Source organism: Onychostoma macrolepis, chromosome 25 (genome assembly GCF_012432095.1).
Source record: "Onychostoma macrolepis isolate SWU-2019 chromosome 25, ASM1243209v1, whole genome shotgun sequence".
NCBI lineage: Eukaryota > Metazoa > Chordata > Actinopteri > Cypriniformes > Cyprinidae > Onychostoma > Onychostoma macrolepis.
This window is the reverse complement of record NC_081179.1, coordinates 15,841,244-15,855,040: the sequence shown is the minus strand read 5'-3', so window position 1 is coordinate 15,855,040 and position 13,797 is coordinate 15,841,244.

Sequence of the window (13,797 nt, the reverse complement as noted above, 5' to 3'; positions counted from 1 at the left end):
GCGAGTCAATTTTATTTTGAATAATTTTCATTGAAACCAGTTTTCATTTTTAGGTGCACTATCTCTTTAAATTCTGTCTTTGTATAACAAAAATACTACAGGTGAAAAAAACATAAAGGTTAATAATCCATCTTTCGCTCTGGAATCAAAATGAATGTTCTTACTCAGATTTTAGTTCGGCACAGTATATGAGGTGCACAATAAACGCAACTTTTATATAGGTGCAAGAACAAAGTCCTCATGTGTTACAAAGAGCAGAGATTGAGCCGCATACAAAGATGAGGCCTCTGACTCCTCCAGGCTTCAGATAACAGACAGCACTGAGATTACATTACATCCCTCTGTTTCTCACAGGAAGCATCATGCGTCATACTGATATAGGCTGAACTTTTCCTAACCTAAATCTGCAATCTCACACAAAACACAGCTCAGATCACCACACAAGTAGGGATTAGTGCAGGTATATAGTTTCCTAGTTCTAAGTATCCAACTGAAGCTTTCTTCATATAGATGTGCAAGACTGGTTGTGAATGACACCAAAAGAGATTGGATTTCAGTGCTGTGTACTACTTTGAGCTCAAATCAAATTGAAGTTTGCTGCTTTGTGCAAGAGAATAAAAACTATAATACCTTAGTCTCCCTGGGGATAACGCTGCTGTGGATAGACCTATTTCTCATTTCCAATTTATAATAAGCATTTTTTCTTTTTAAGTTAAAGGAATAGCGCACACAAAAATTTTAATTATGTCAATTTGATCAACTTGCATTCACTTTGATTACATGTGAAACATAGCGAAACAAATGCGAAACATAGCTATTTTACAATTTGGTGAATTGATGGTGAATTCATGCTAATTTGTATAATCGGATTTGTATGAAAACACACTAAAACAGAGATAATGAATAAGTAAAGCATATATAATTCACAATATTGTTACTCATAATTTCTTATAATAGTTTTTATATTTTTTTAAGCGATGATACATATCTATATTCATACATAAAAGCTTGAATTTGGTTTAAATTGGCACTTTTTCTCACCATGCTGTTTTCTCAAAATGCCATTTCAATTAACTAAAAATATTTACTTTAAGAAAATTTTCACCAATAAATAAATCATAAATAAAAAATAATTAAAAAACACTGTAAAAAAAATTAAATAATAAAAATAAAAAGTTGAGCCAACTTAAAATTTTAAGGCAACCAGCTTCTGCAGATTTTTGAGTTTGCTCAACTTATTTTTGTGGGAGATTCACAATTTTTTGTTGTATACACTTAAAACGACAAGTTGAGAAAACTCAAAAATCTGCTGAAGCTGGTTGCCTTAAAATTTTAAATTGGCTCAACTTTTTTTTTTTTTTTACAGTGTACTTGTTTGAGTTAGTTGTTGCCTTTTTTATTTTGTGGCAGAAACAAAAAAACTAAATTGTGAGATGGATGAACAACTAAAGCATAAATAATTTACAATATTGTGTTACAATATTACTCAGAATGTCTAAAAACAGTTTATATATTTTTAAGTGATAATACATATTTAAATTCATGCATAAAAGGCTTTAATATTTGGTTTAAATTGAAACTTTTTCTTGTCATCCAATTTTCTGCCATTTCAGTCAGTAAAATTAACAAAAAATATGTAAGAATATTACAAAATACCTCTTTACTGTTTTAACCAAATAAATAAATAATAATAAATAAAAAGGAACTTTTCTTTAAATTTTTGGATTTTGCTTTATATATAATTAAAATAATTATTTGCTTAGTTTAAGTAATTTTACTACTTAAACTAAAACTTTATTTAGTTGCCAAGGCATTTTTTTTTTCATTTGAGAACTCAATTTTATCATCTAATATTATACTTTGATTTCAGCTTTATTTCAATAACCAACAACTAATTTTAATAGTTTAAGTTTATCCCTAACACTGTTTAACCTTAAATGATGACAGAATTTTCATTTTTGAGTGAACTATCCCTTTAATGTCCTCTGATGTTGCTCCGTTTATGAGTATTATTGTAAATTACAGTTGGTCTTGAAATGTAACGCTAGTTTTCGGAAAAATAAAAGGTGTGTGCGTCTGTGTCTGTCGCTGTTGTGGTCATATGTGGGTGTTTGTGAGTGTGAATCACCAGGCCGTCTGTGTGTTTCTCCACTTGTTTTGTTTGGCAGGCGGATCACGTTGTGGCAGACGGGCTTTTCTGCCTAGACGACACAGCTGGCCTGTCCTTGAGACGACCTTGTGCTCACACACACACACACACACATACCTGTGTGTGCTTTCTCCACTCCTCGCCCACCGTGTGACTGTGCTTGCTTAAGTGAGCAGGCTTTGTTTGAATGCGGCACCTAGTTAGTGTCTGACTTCCACGAAGCAGCATCTACCATACAGGGGAGGATAAAGCGCGTCGAGGGTCGCGTCTCAGGTTACCAAGAGCAGATTAAAAAATAAACACTGCATGAACTCGAGCCAGACGCTCTTTCAGGGGATACAGACTTTGGCAAAGCTGACAATACATCCTTAAGAAAGTCTGCAATGATACTGTGGAACAGTGACTGACTTAATCTAGCGCTAATACTTTTAGACATTATTAGTTTAGTGCTCAGGCTTTCTGTCTACACTATAAAAATACTATTTCAGTTTCTCTACTTCAGACGTTTAATTGAATGTGTTACTTATGGAAGCCTGTTTCCACCATGGAACAAAAAATAAAAAAGGTAATTGCAACTTTCTTGTAGTTCTGAGTATATATTTCGCAATTCTGAGAAATAGTTCAGAATTGTGAGATGAAAAGATGTTTTTTTATATGTCAGAAACAGGTTCTATAGTTATAGTACTTGATGTTTCTATGTAACTTTGTTAAATTTACTAGTAATTTCTGAGTAAAATTCTGAGCTGAAATTTCTGCACCAATTTTTTTGTGTAGTTTTGTTTTTTTAATAAATGCACAAAAGCAATATCTTATAGTATTGAAGACATAGTTCACCTTAAAACTTTTTTTTTTTAATCATTTACTACTTTTTTGTGGTAATCAGAGAGAGAGAAACGCATTGTGAATGTACTATAAAAATGGTCCACATTTGTTTGATATATCAGGCCGTCTGAAGCCATACAATAGCTTTGTATGTTGATCAGTGTTATTTTAGTATTATTTGTAACTATTGTAGTATTTATTAATATTTTGAATTAGCTTTTATTTTTATTAGTTTTTATTTTAATTTTAGTTTAAGTTTTAGTAATTTTGTCATGTGCCTTTGCCATTTTTATTAGTTATATATATTTCTGTTTCGCTTTATTTTTATTTCAGTTTTTGAATTACGAATTATAATTTACATGTAAGTGTTTTACATGGGTTTCGACTTACTTAAATATTGCAGTGACATGAAAAAATACAAAATATAAAGCTGTTTAAGGTTGACTTGTATCTTACCAAAATGTGATTTTATGTTGTTTATTTTATTATTGATTATTATGTACATAAATGGACCATGGTGAACATATTTAAACAGGTTTTCACCCCTGTTTAGTTTTATGCAGCTGAATATAAAAAGTCCACTTACAAACGTTACTGCCACTGGTCAACTACAGTTATCACAGTTGCTAGGCAACAAGTCCTCCGTAGGCTGGACCGGTCCGAGTCCTCGGAAGCAGCCTTCGTTATCGGACGCAGTTGTAATCAGCGACTATTTTTAATATATCAATAAACTTTGATCCTTTCATTTGCAAAATAAAGTGGAGTGTAACGAAATAAATTCCTTGTATTCACACAGCCTACAGATCAGATCAGAGGACAGCAATGCTACAAAAACATCGTCTTTTACAATATGATGCACTGTTGTACATTTAACTGCCCAACAGTAGCCTATATAAAGTATTTTAAATGTAACAACCTTGAACAAATTCAGAAGTAAAATGCAACATACACAGTATAGTGCAACAGTAATATTAAAGCAAGACCATCATATATAAAGCTTTTTCTGCAGAATATATCTTTACTTTTACTCTTCATACCTTAAGTACATTACAGTAAAGATAATACTTTTAATTAAGGTTTTAAATGCATGCAGTTTTTCCTCAGTGGTAGTTCTCAATTAGTAGTTACTGAAAGTACTTTACTAAAGTAACTTAATATTTCTTCCACCAATTACTTTGTCATAGCTCTACACAATTAGTCCTTTCCTCCTTTCCTTAAATCAGACACAAGGGGTACAGACCCCTGTACTGCAGGATAAACCTGAACGTCCCAGTGCTGGACAGTGGAAATATGCACTCAAACACTCTGGAGACGATCCCAGATGATGTCCCACTGGCAGAGGCTGCGCCAGGCTCTCTGTTGTGGCAGCCCATCCAGGGTCTCCCTGCTCAGCTGAATGAAAGTGTACATAGGCCTACAATTTTTATTTATTTTTTTCAATCTGTTTTATGTACCGTTCATTTATTTTTATGTTGTTTTTCTGATGCTGAATTGAAGTTATTTTGTAATTAGTTGTAAAAAAGTACTTTCAAGTACAGACCAATTTATTGCTTTTTGCTTTGCAAAAATAAACAATTTCCAGAACGACTTCTTGTCTTTTATTTCTAAATTTCAACTTATAATACAAAAATAAAACAATGCACAGAAATGACTTTGCTTCATTTACAAATAGGCTAACTTAAATTACAAAAGTAATGTACAGAACAGCTTCATTCATTATAGTTTTTACGTTTCCAAGCAGCCCCATTTTCTCCAGAACTGTCCTAAAAGAAGAGAAAAAGGAAAGACTTATGAAAATTATTAAGACAGGGCTGCAATCTTAAGGTTAGAAAATATGAAACAGATGCATACAAAATAGGCTACTCCAGAAATCATGTTTCTGGATCATCAAGTTTGCCTAAAACATTTGTGGACATATTTAGCATGACAGCACTACTACTTTACTTTACTTTACTTTACATGCTAAATAAATAAATAAACAATCGAAAGACTTATCGAATTATTAAGTAGCCTTATCTACTTCTTGTCTTCTTGTCTTATTTTGGATAAACGCACTTGCTTTCTGAAAACACTTCAGTTTCAGCTTGCAGTTTAGCGATCTCCACTTAAATATTCTATTATCAGAAAAGTGTAATTTATCAAGTGTTCATTTATGAGAGAGAGAGAGAGGCTGTGTATGTATGAATTACCACCGTTTTGCCACGTTTCTCTATTAACAGTGTAGCTGTGGCTTTAATTCCTTCAGAGACAATGATGTTACCAGCTCCTTGTTGAGAAAGATAATGTAGCTCTTGAGCGATTAAGCTATTTTATTGATAGAATTGCGGGGCAGCGCTAAAAAGTTTGTGTTGCTGAATGTCTGCGTGCGGCCGTGACTGAGCGTGTGTGTGCGTTAGGTACACACTTCTAATTTTTATTTTTATTTTTTAAATGTAGAGAGTGCGTTAATTTGTGCAGTGATAACCTACAAGCAATGTTAAGATGATTTTTTAAAATATATTAATGTGAGTACATTACAATATAAATTTATTAGAACGAGTGATTTATTATTTATGGGCTTAAAAACAAGATGCAAGCAATCAGAATATTGTACCTGGTGGGAAGTGTCCAATGTAATCATTAAACTTCTGCCATTATCTATATTGTACTGTGGTACAGTTATGGAAGCCCTTCATAATGCAGAGGTCAACTGCCTGCTCTGCCAATAGTTAGCAATGGCCCTATAGTATGCAGTGTTTAATAAACAGCTGTTTTACTAAATTCTTCTGAGGTGAAATTCAGTGCAGTTCTGTATCGTGATACATATCGTATCGTGACTTTGCTGGTGATACACAGCCATAATATAATAACATAAAATAATATAATATAATAATACAAAAAAAACTCATTTGCACTTGAGTGCATTCAAATGGTGTATTAAGACGTCAAAATTCCCAAATACATAAGCAAAAATGTACAAACAAACACAAAACGGGTTTTCATTGTTTTATTTTTAAGTTGCACACCTATGTTAGAACTAGAAGAGCACATGGATGGACTAGCGATTAATCAAAGCAGTTTATTACATTTTGATGAAAAATATCTATTGCAAATAAACATTTTACAAACCAGATCTCATGGCCGTGCAGGTTTTTATATGGTACTTGAGCAATATGAAGTGCACTGAATGCCCTGCGCCTTAATTCACACCCTGTGGTGTCTGAGTATTGCTTCATCAGGAGAGTGATTGACAGGAGAGCTGATGTCTGAGGCAACACGGCCCCAGGCAGAGAAACTGACAGGGAAATCCACAGGGAGCCAAGGAATACTGTGCACCAGGAGTAGCCTGCTTCAAAGCAGGCTTACTGTGCATTATTAAAAGCCTCCTCGACTACCTGCACAGTCGGCAGGAGACACAACAGACATGCGGCGAGGGCAGAAACACACTCATGTGGACGAATGCATGAACGTATACATCCATACCAGCATTTACACACACGTACACTCACAGCCGAGTGAGTGACACACAGTGCAGGTGCGAGATAAAGATGTGGCCAAGATAGAAGTGCAGATGCAGTCAGAGGTAGACAGACATGCTAATTTAGTCTAGTATGCAGACACGACCTATGACACTGGCCAATTTATAATGACTATATCATATAATTACTATATTTTGCAATAGGCTTCTAAATGAAGCACATGTTTATACTGCAAAGAATTATGGGGAATTATGTTACGTTAGGATTTTGCAGTCTAGACGTGAGGGTGTCCAAACTCAGCCTGATGAATGTAGTCTACTGAAAACAAAAGAAGAAGGGTAAAGTTAAGTTCACTCTTGTGTTATCCAACTACATTTTTCATTGTTCTGGTTGGTTGCCAGAGCATTGCTATATGGTGGTTGGTGTGTTCTGCTTGGTTACCAGAGTGTTGCAATTAGAGGTGTGCAATATTTATCTTCTACGATAATATCGTAATTGCTGTTTTAAAGATGTGCAACAGAGTATGTATGAGTATATGCAAAAAACTTCAGAGTCTAAAAGCATTCATTGCATGATGAAACCTATTAGAATGCAGTTAAAATGCCCATATAATTTAAGTTCTATCATGACAACTCTTGGAAGATTTTAGCATGGTAATGGATATGATGATATTGCTGCTGAAATCAAGTATAGGAAATTTCTACTCCCAAAAAATACGCCGATGTGGTGCTGTGAGTATTTAAGACATATGGCTGCTGCACAAATAGCATATAAAATAACCCGTAGCAGATCTATACAGGTGGAGCTGGGGAAGGTGGAGGGTTTTAGAGAAACTCTGAAAGCATGCTACAAACATCTGTAGTGAATGCTATACAGCTATTTAAATGTAAAGCAGCAAGTTTATTGGCTGTGAATGCAACATGAACCAATCAGCTTGTGCCGAATAGTTTAATACTGTGAATATAATCAGTTTGCATTAAGGACCCATCAGCCTGCGCCATCTAGAGTTTCATAACAGAATTGCCATTTATGAAAGCAAAAAATACCCCATATGAGTTTTTGTTGTACACCGTATACAGTGTATACAGTATGTATACAATATGATACAGTTAAGCAATATCACACAAGTAAGAGTATAGTTTTCGTGAATATCGGTGCATGAGCACAATCGCAAATGTGATAATTTTATAAAACAGTAAAAAAAACAAAAAAACAAGATAAGGTACATTTTAGACACAAGGTTGTCTTTTTTGTTTTGCTAGCGAAAACAGTTCTAACATTTGTGCATCTCAGAGCAACACTGCAGTGTTTTGTTCAAATCGTTTGAGTCAGTGATTCAATTATCCTTTCATAAAGACATTTGCCGGCTTCATTTCTAAACGAGCCAGCTGTTTCGAACTAATCGTTTGAATGAATCATTCAGTGAAACACTTATCAAGACAGGGACTTGCCGCCACCTACTGGCAGTTTTAGTTTAATTTATCCATGACAGGTCTCTTTGCCAAGGTACCAACATAAAAACACACTAAGCAAAATATTGCTTAATTTTTGTTATCAGAAGAAAATCACTATAGATATCAACATACCATTTTTTGTCAATATCGCACACCTCTAGTTGCTATTTGATCACTAGGTTCTTCTCTTTTGTTGCCAGAGTGTTGCTATGGTTGCAAGGGTGTTCTGCTTAGTTGCAAAACACAGTTTTTGGCACAATTTTATAATTGACATTCTGTATTCAATATCTCTTACCTTCAGTGAAGTAAATAGTAATAATAAAAAAGAATATCTGTTATAATTATTGATCTGTATATAAGACTGTATTTCAGTCTGGCAGTTGGGAAAAGACTGAGGGCCTGTAGTCTAGACAACATGACATTATGCATTCAAGTGAGCTATCAGATTATATGTGGACCATCCTGTTCAGACACAGAAAAAAATGTATTTAAAAAAAACAGGCCTGGTATTGATGTTCTCTCTCTGTGGACATATGAGATTACAAAAAGATCAGATAACACGCCCTCACTCCATCCTCCATTCTGGGCCGAGGAATATAAAAAGACGGTCCAACCTCCACCCATCTCCATCCAGCAATCTCTCTGTATTTCTCTCATATTGCCACACAAATCAGCACATTGAAACCCAGCACTGCAGGAATAGAAGCAGAGCAAAAAAAATAGGGTAGCTCACATCCAAACTCACTCCCCCATTAAGAAAATCTATAGCGGATGCTTGTATACTTTGACAATGAGACCTTATGAATAAAGCAGGAGGTGGCTCATTTTAATGGCTTAGACCGTTTTTATCGTCATACTTTTCCAAAGACTCAGACAGCATTGCATAAACACACATCTAGACATATACACTCTTCATTTCTGTGTTACCATCAACATCCTGTTTTTTTATCATTATCCACTGAAGGAGAGAATCTGTTATGCTTCAACTAAGAAAAAAACACACATATTCACTACTACAGGCTGGTCGTAATGTATGGAAATGTATTTAAACCTGCACAGTGCTATCATGCGAGTATATTAATGCATATCTATCTACAAGACATCAACCCTTCGAGCAAAAGAAGAAAATATAGTGACAGGCAAGTGAGATAATTTGAAATCAAATCTTGGTAAGATTGTCACCTGTTTGTATTGTGAGTGTATAGAATTAACTACTATAGAGGAAAGCAAAACTGCTGGCCTAGATTCCTGACCTAGCTCAACAATGGTGTTTTTTTTAAATATATATATATATATATATATATATATATATATTACTCATTATCTGAATTAATCATATAATATACTGATTCATTATTCAAACCAATCACAATTTTCATTAAAATATCAATATTTTCTAAGAACCCTCAAAATCCAGATAATTTTGAAGACATTATTGTAGCATATGAGTCAATCTTTGAATAGAGCCTGTGGTATTTTATACAGGGTATTTAATATAAAAAGGAGTAGTGATACAAAAATGGAAGTTTACCAAGTTTAGACCCCCTTGGTAAGGTTTGAAGCTCCCAAAAGGCTGTTTAGCATAGCCCCATTAGCACCTGCTAGAACAATGTGTAACTACACCACCTGGGACCCAAAAAAGCATGTTTCATTGAACAGTTTGAAAGCAACATATAAATCCCAAATATTTCATTATATTGTAGATGTTTTGTCGCACAGTCTTGCCGAAGAACTGCCTTTGAGATGCTAACGCATAGCTAACAACATGCACGTAACGCCCACTTTTCAACATTCAACACTTAATGGATAAACAATAGCTTGAAGAGTTAAAACATATTATTTTTTTTATTTTCTAAGTAGGTTTCAGCAGCATTTTTGGAGGTTTTAGTAATGATAACAATTCGTGCATATTTTCACTTCAAGCCATCAGATGCTAATAGAAGTTGTTTTCTCCCAAAAAAGTAACAATAACAACAGTATTTTGCTTGAATAATTAGATCAATTACAGCAAATTGTATTAGTTGCGCCAAATGTGCATTTAACAAAACAAACCTCAGCAGTTACATTTTAATGTAATAATTTAAAAGACATTTACAAGTCTAATGTTAATTTATCATATTTTTAACAGTCACAATAAATCGATTACTGTCATTAAATTGACAGTCCTATTCATAACCTCTTGTTATGTACTTCATTGTGAAAAAATACAGTCAAAAGTTAATGTTTTAGCAAGCAGACCAATGTTTCTAAACTTACTTGCTTTAAAAGCCAGCCAAAGCCTCAGAAACCAGGATTTGAATTCAAATGTACCAGAGTCATAATCATTATGCAGTCTTCTTTGCACACTGTATAACAACTGATTTAGAGTGATTAGCCTGTTCATAATTTCCTAGCGCCTGGAGGCTTGCTCCCGCTCAATTTGATTTTCAAATGAAGAGCCCATTGCTGGAAATAAGTTCTGTAAAATGAGCAGCCATGAACAGGGCCAGGAGTCTTGAACTGTCATTTCGCAGAGGAAATCCAAGAGGGAAATGTACTTTGTGAAAAATGTGGCTGCCGTGGTAAAATGACCTCTAAGTAAATTGGATAACGACTGGCTGTTGTCAAAACGTGTTTGCTTCAATTCATTTGCAAATAACAAGAGGTAACCGTTTCAGCCATCTGTGGAAGTGCATCCATTTTGTTTGCTTTCTTCCAGGGCGCTGCTCTTATAACTGACAAGTTGATGTACATGCATCAACTCCAATAGGGTAAAACCATTTACCGCGTTTTACAGCTGCTGTGGATATGACTGCTGTTGCTTTATTGTGTTTTGCTGATTTGTGCTTGACATGACATGAAAATTGACTTACTTTGATTTATTTTCTTAATACACATTCCTGGTCTTATTGTGAACGATTCATCATTACATGTTATTCGAAAGAAAAATATGTTTGTCTTCGTGTCTTTCATCAAAACACATTAACTTGCTCCATCTCTGAAACCACTTCAGTCGACATCAAACCATCCTATTTCTCAAGTGCTCCTCGCTAACCACCTGCCTCCATGCTGGTCAAAAAGTCTGTGTTTGGCTGGTTAGCATAGCCACATTCGCGCCTGTTGGCACATGATGTAACTACAGCATCTGAGACCCAAAAAAGCATGTATCATTAAAGAATTTTTTGCAAACAACATTATAAATCCCAAATATTTTATTTCGTATTTTATTATATTCTCATGCCACAGGCCGGCCAAGGAACTGCCTTTGAGATTAATGTGAATGCTAATGGATAGCTAACAGCATGTATATGTGTTCAAGTGATGTTGGAAAGATTGCATTTGCGTGTTGAATGCACTTAAACGCCACCACAAAGTCGTAATTACAAGTGAGAAACTGAACTTTCATTGTTCATTGTAAACTTGTTTCTGAGTTTCTGTCAGTAAGACAAAACGGCGGACACATTAGATGCCGCATCTGCTGACTGAAATGAATGAAATCATTATCTCTCATGTACAAAATATGATAATATTATACAACTAGATAAGTAAAGTTTGTAAACAAACTTTGAAGTTGGTTTGAGAAAGCCAAGCAGTTGTAAAGCTTAAAGATTGAAAGCTTAGATACACAGATTAGATAGATGTTGCTAGCATGATTTAGCACATTGCTAACATGATTTAACATGTTGCTAGCATTTTTTTAGCATTATTAGCATGTTGTTAGTATGTTTCTAACAGGATTAGCGTGTTGTTAGCATTTTTTTAGCATTATTAACATGTTGTTAGTATGTTTCTAACAGGATTAGCGTGTTGTTAGCATGTTTTCTAGCATGATTAGCATGTTTTTAACATGGTTAGCAGGTTTCTAGCATGATTGACATGTTTCTAGCATGATTAGCATGTTGCTAGTATGTTTTAGTATGTTGCTAGCATGATTTGTCATGTTGTCCTAGGATAGTCATTAAGCTTTGCTAGTACTAGACAGCTTAACCCTTTGACAATCACACCGGTGTGTGTTACGTGATTAACTGCTGAATTCAAATCTGCTTTCGTACTTTGACTGGCACTGAGTGCTTGTCATAATATCAGTAATATTATGTTTGTAAAATACACACCGATGTCTGTGGAAATGGCAATAATGATCCTTACAAATATAATCTGACAACATGTTTTATTGATATCCACATTGTGTAGGTAACTATAAAGTTTACCCTACTCTTCTCCCAGTTCACCGGAGACTTACTTTAATGTCTTTCGAGAGTAGAGGATGAATCTACGTGTTGTAAATCCTACAGCTCGGGTTCAGCGCGAACTAACATGGCGGCGCCCATCACCCGTTATAGATCAAATAACATGGTCGTTATAAAGATGTTTAAACAACCAAATACATTTACTTGCCATATTTAAGAATTGGAATATCAGATATTTCATAATATAGTGAATACGTTTGTGAATATTTTAAATAAAAAAGTAAAAACTAAATAACAGCGATGCATCTGTCATACAGTGCTATTGTGGCTGTGGTGTGTCACATGACATGCATGATGCGTCGCCATGGAAACAATAAGGTGATACATTCTAAAATAATGGTCGCTTAAAAATACTCACCCTGGCGGATCAGCTAGGATATTTTTAAACTAATGTGAAAGGGTTAAACAGTTTATAAATGGGACTTTTCGTGGGACTTTTCGCAGTTTTGATTGTCTGTTTAACAAAAATTGTAAGTCCGATCAGTTAGAAAAGATATAGCAACCCAAGTCAGACCAGTCTTAAGGATTTGACCCGAGTTTGGTGGTTATAGCTTGAAAACTCTAGGAGCACTGAAAAAAAATGATAATACATTTTTTTTTAAGGTAAATGGTTGCAAACTATTTATTTTAGCTACATTTGAATAAACAAATTTAGTTGAAAGTTAGTCAACTAAATTTGTTTATTTAAATGGAGCTAAAATAAATTGATTGCAACCACTTACCTTTAAAAAATTTAGTAAATTCAATGAATTATTTTTTTCAGTGAGGAGATACATTCCAAATTTTGTCTCAGAAGAAGAAGCTTAAATAGCATTTTAGTAAGTTGGCTTTCTCAAGCCAAATTAATTATGTTGTATTTATAATGGTTCAATTTACAGCACCTTATAAATTGAGTAAAAATACAAACACCCAGTCTTTATTCACCGTTTTATAAAAGTGGAGTGGCCTGAATTCATACAGTAATTACTTCTTCCAACTCGTAAATACAAAGGACTTAAACGCATCATAACAATCACTTTTCATCATTCAATCAACTCTCACTGAATAAAATAAATTCCTGCCCCAGTTTTTTCCACAAATGTTTCACATGAAAATACATCAGCTTATGGAGATAAATTGGGTTGTGATGCCATTTCATGTAGACTTTAACGGTAATAACGGATCTCTCATTAGTTGTGGATATTAGTTGCTTTAACAGAAAATTATAAAAATCCCTTTGTAAATATCTTAATCCATATAGATTACTCTGTAGCATATAAATTTTCTTCTGAAGTTCCACCGGACAAAGGGGAAGTGTCTGTGGAACTCTTGTTATGTTTGTATTGGCCAACGAATAAACCAGCATAGAGCTGTGGAATGCGTCTTTAAGAACAGATAGATGGCTATTTGATTTACATCAGTTTTCCTTAACTGAAATGGAAAAGAAGGCAGAGAAGGCACTAGTGGAAAAAAACAGCTGGCACCACGATGATCCTTGATGTTTTCAAATAAATGAGATTCCTTCGAACCTGAATGTTGCACATTAAACACCTTTCTCAACACTGTAGCTTTCTGAGAAGGCCATCTCAGTTCATGTGGTACTAAAACGCTCAACACCAACCCACCGCCTCCAGGCTGCAGACATAACGCATGAAATAACACAGTCTGTCACTTAATTGTCACACTTAAAAAAAATGTGCTAACTAAAC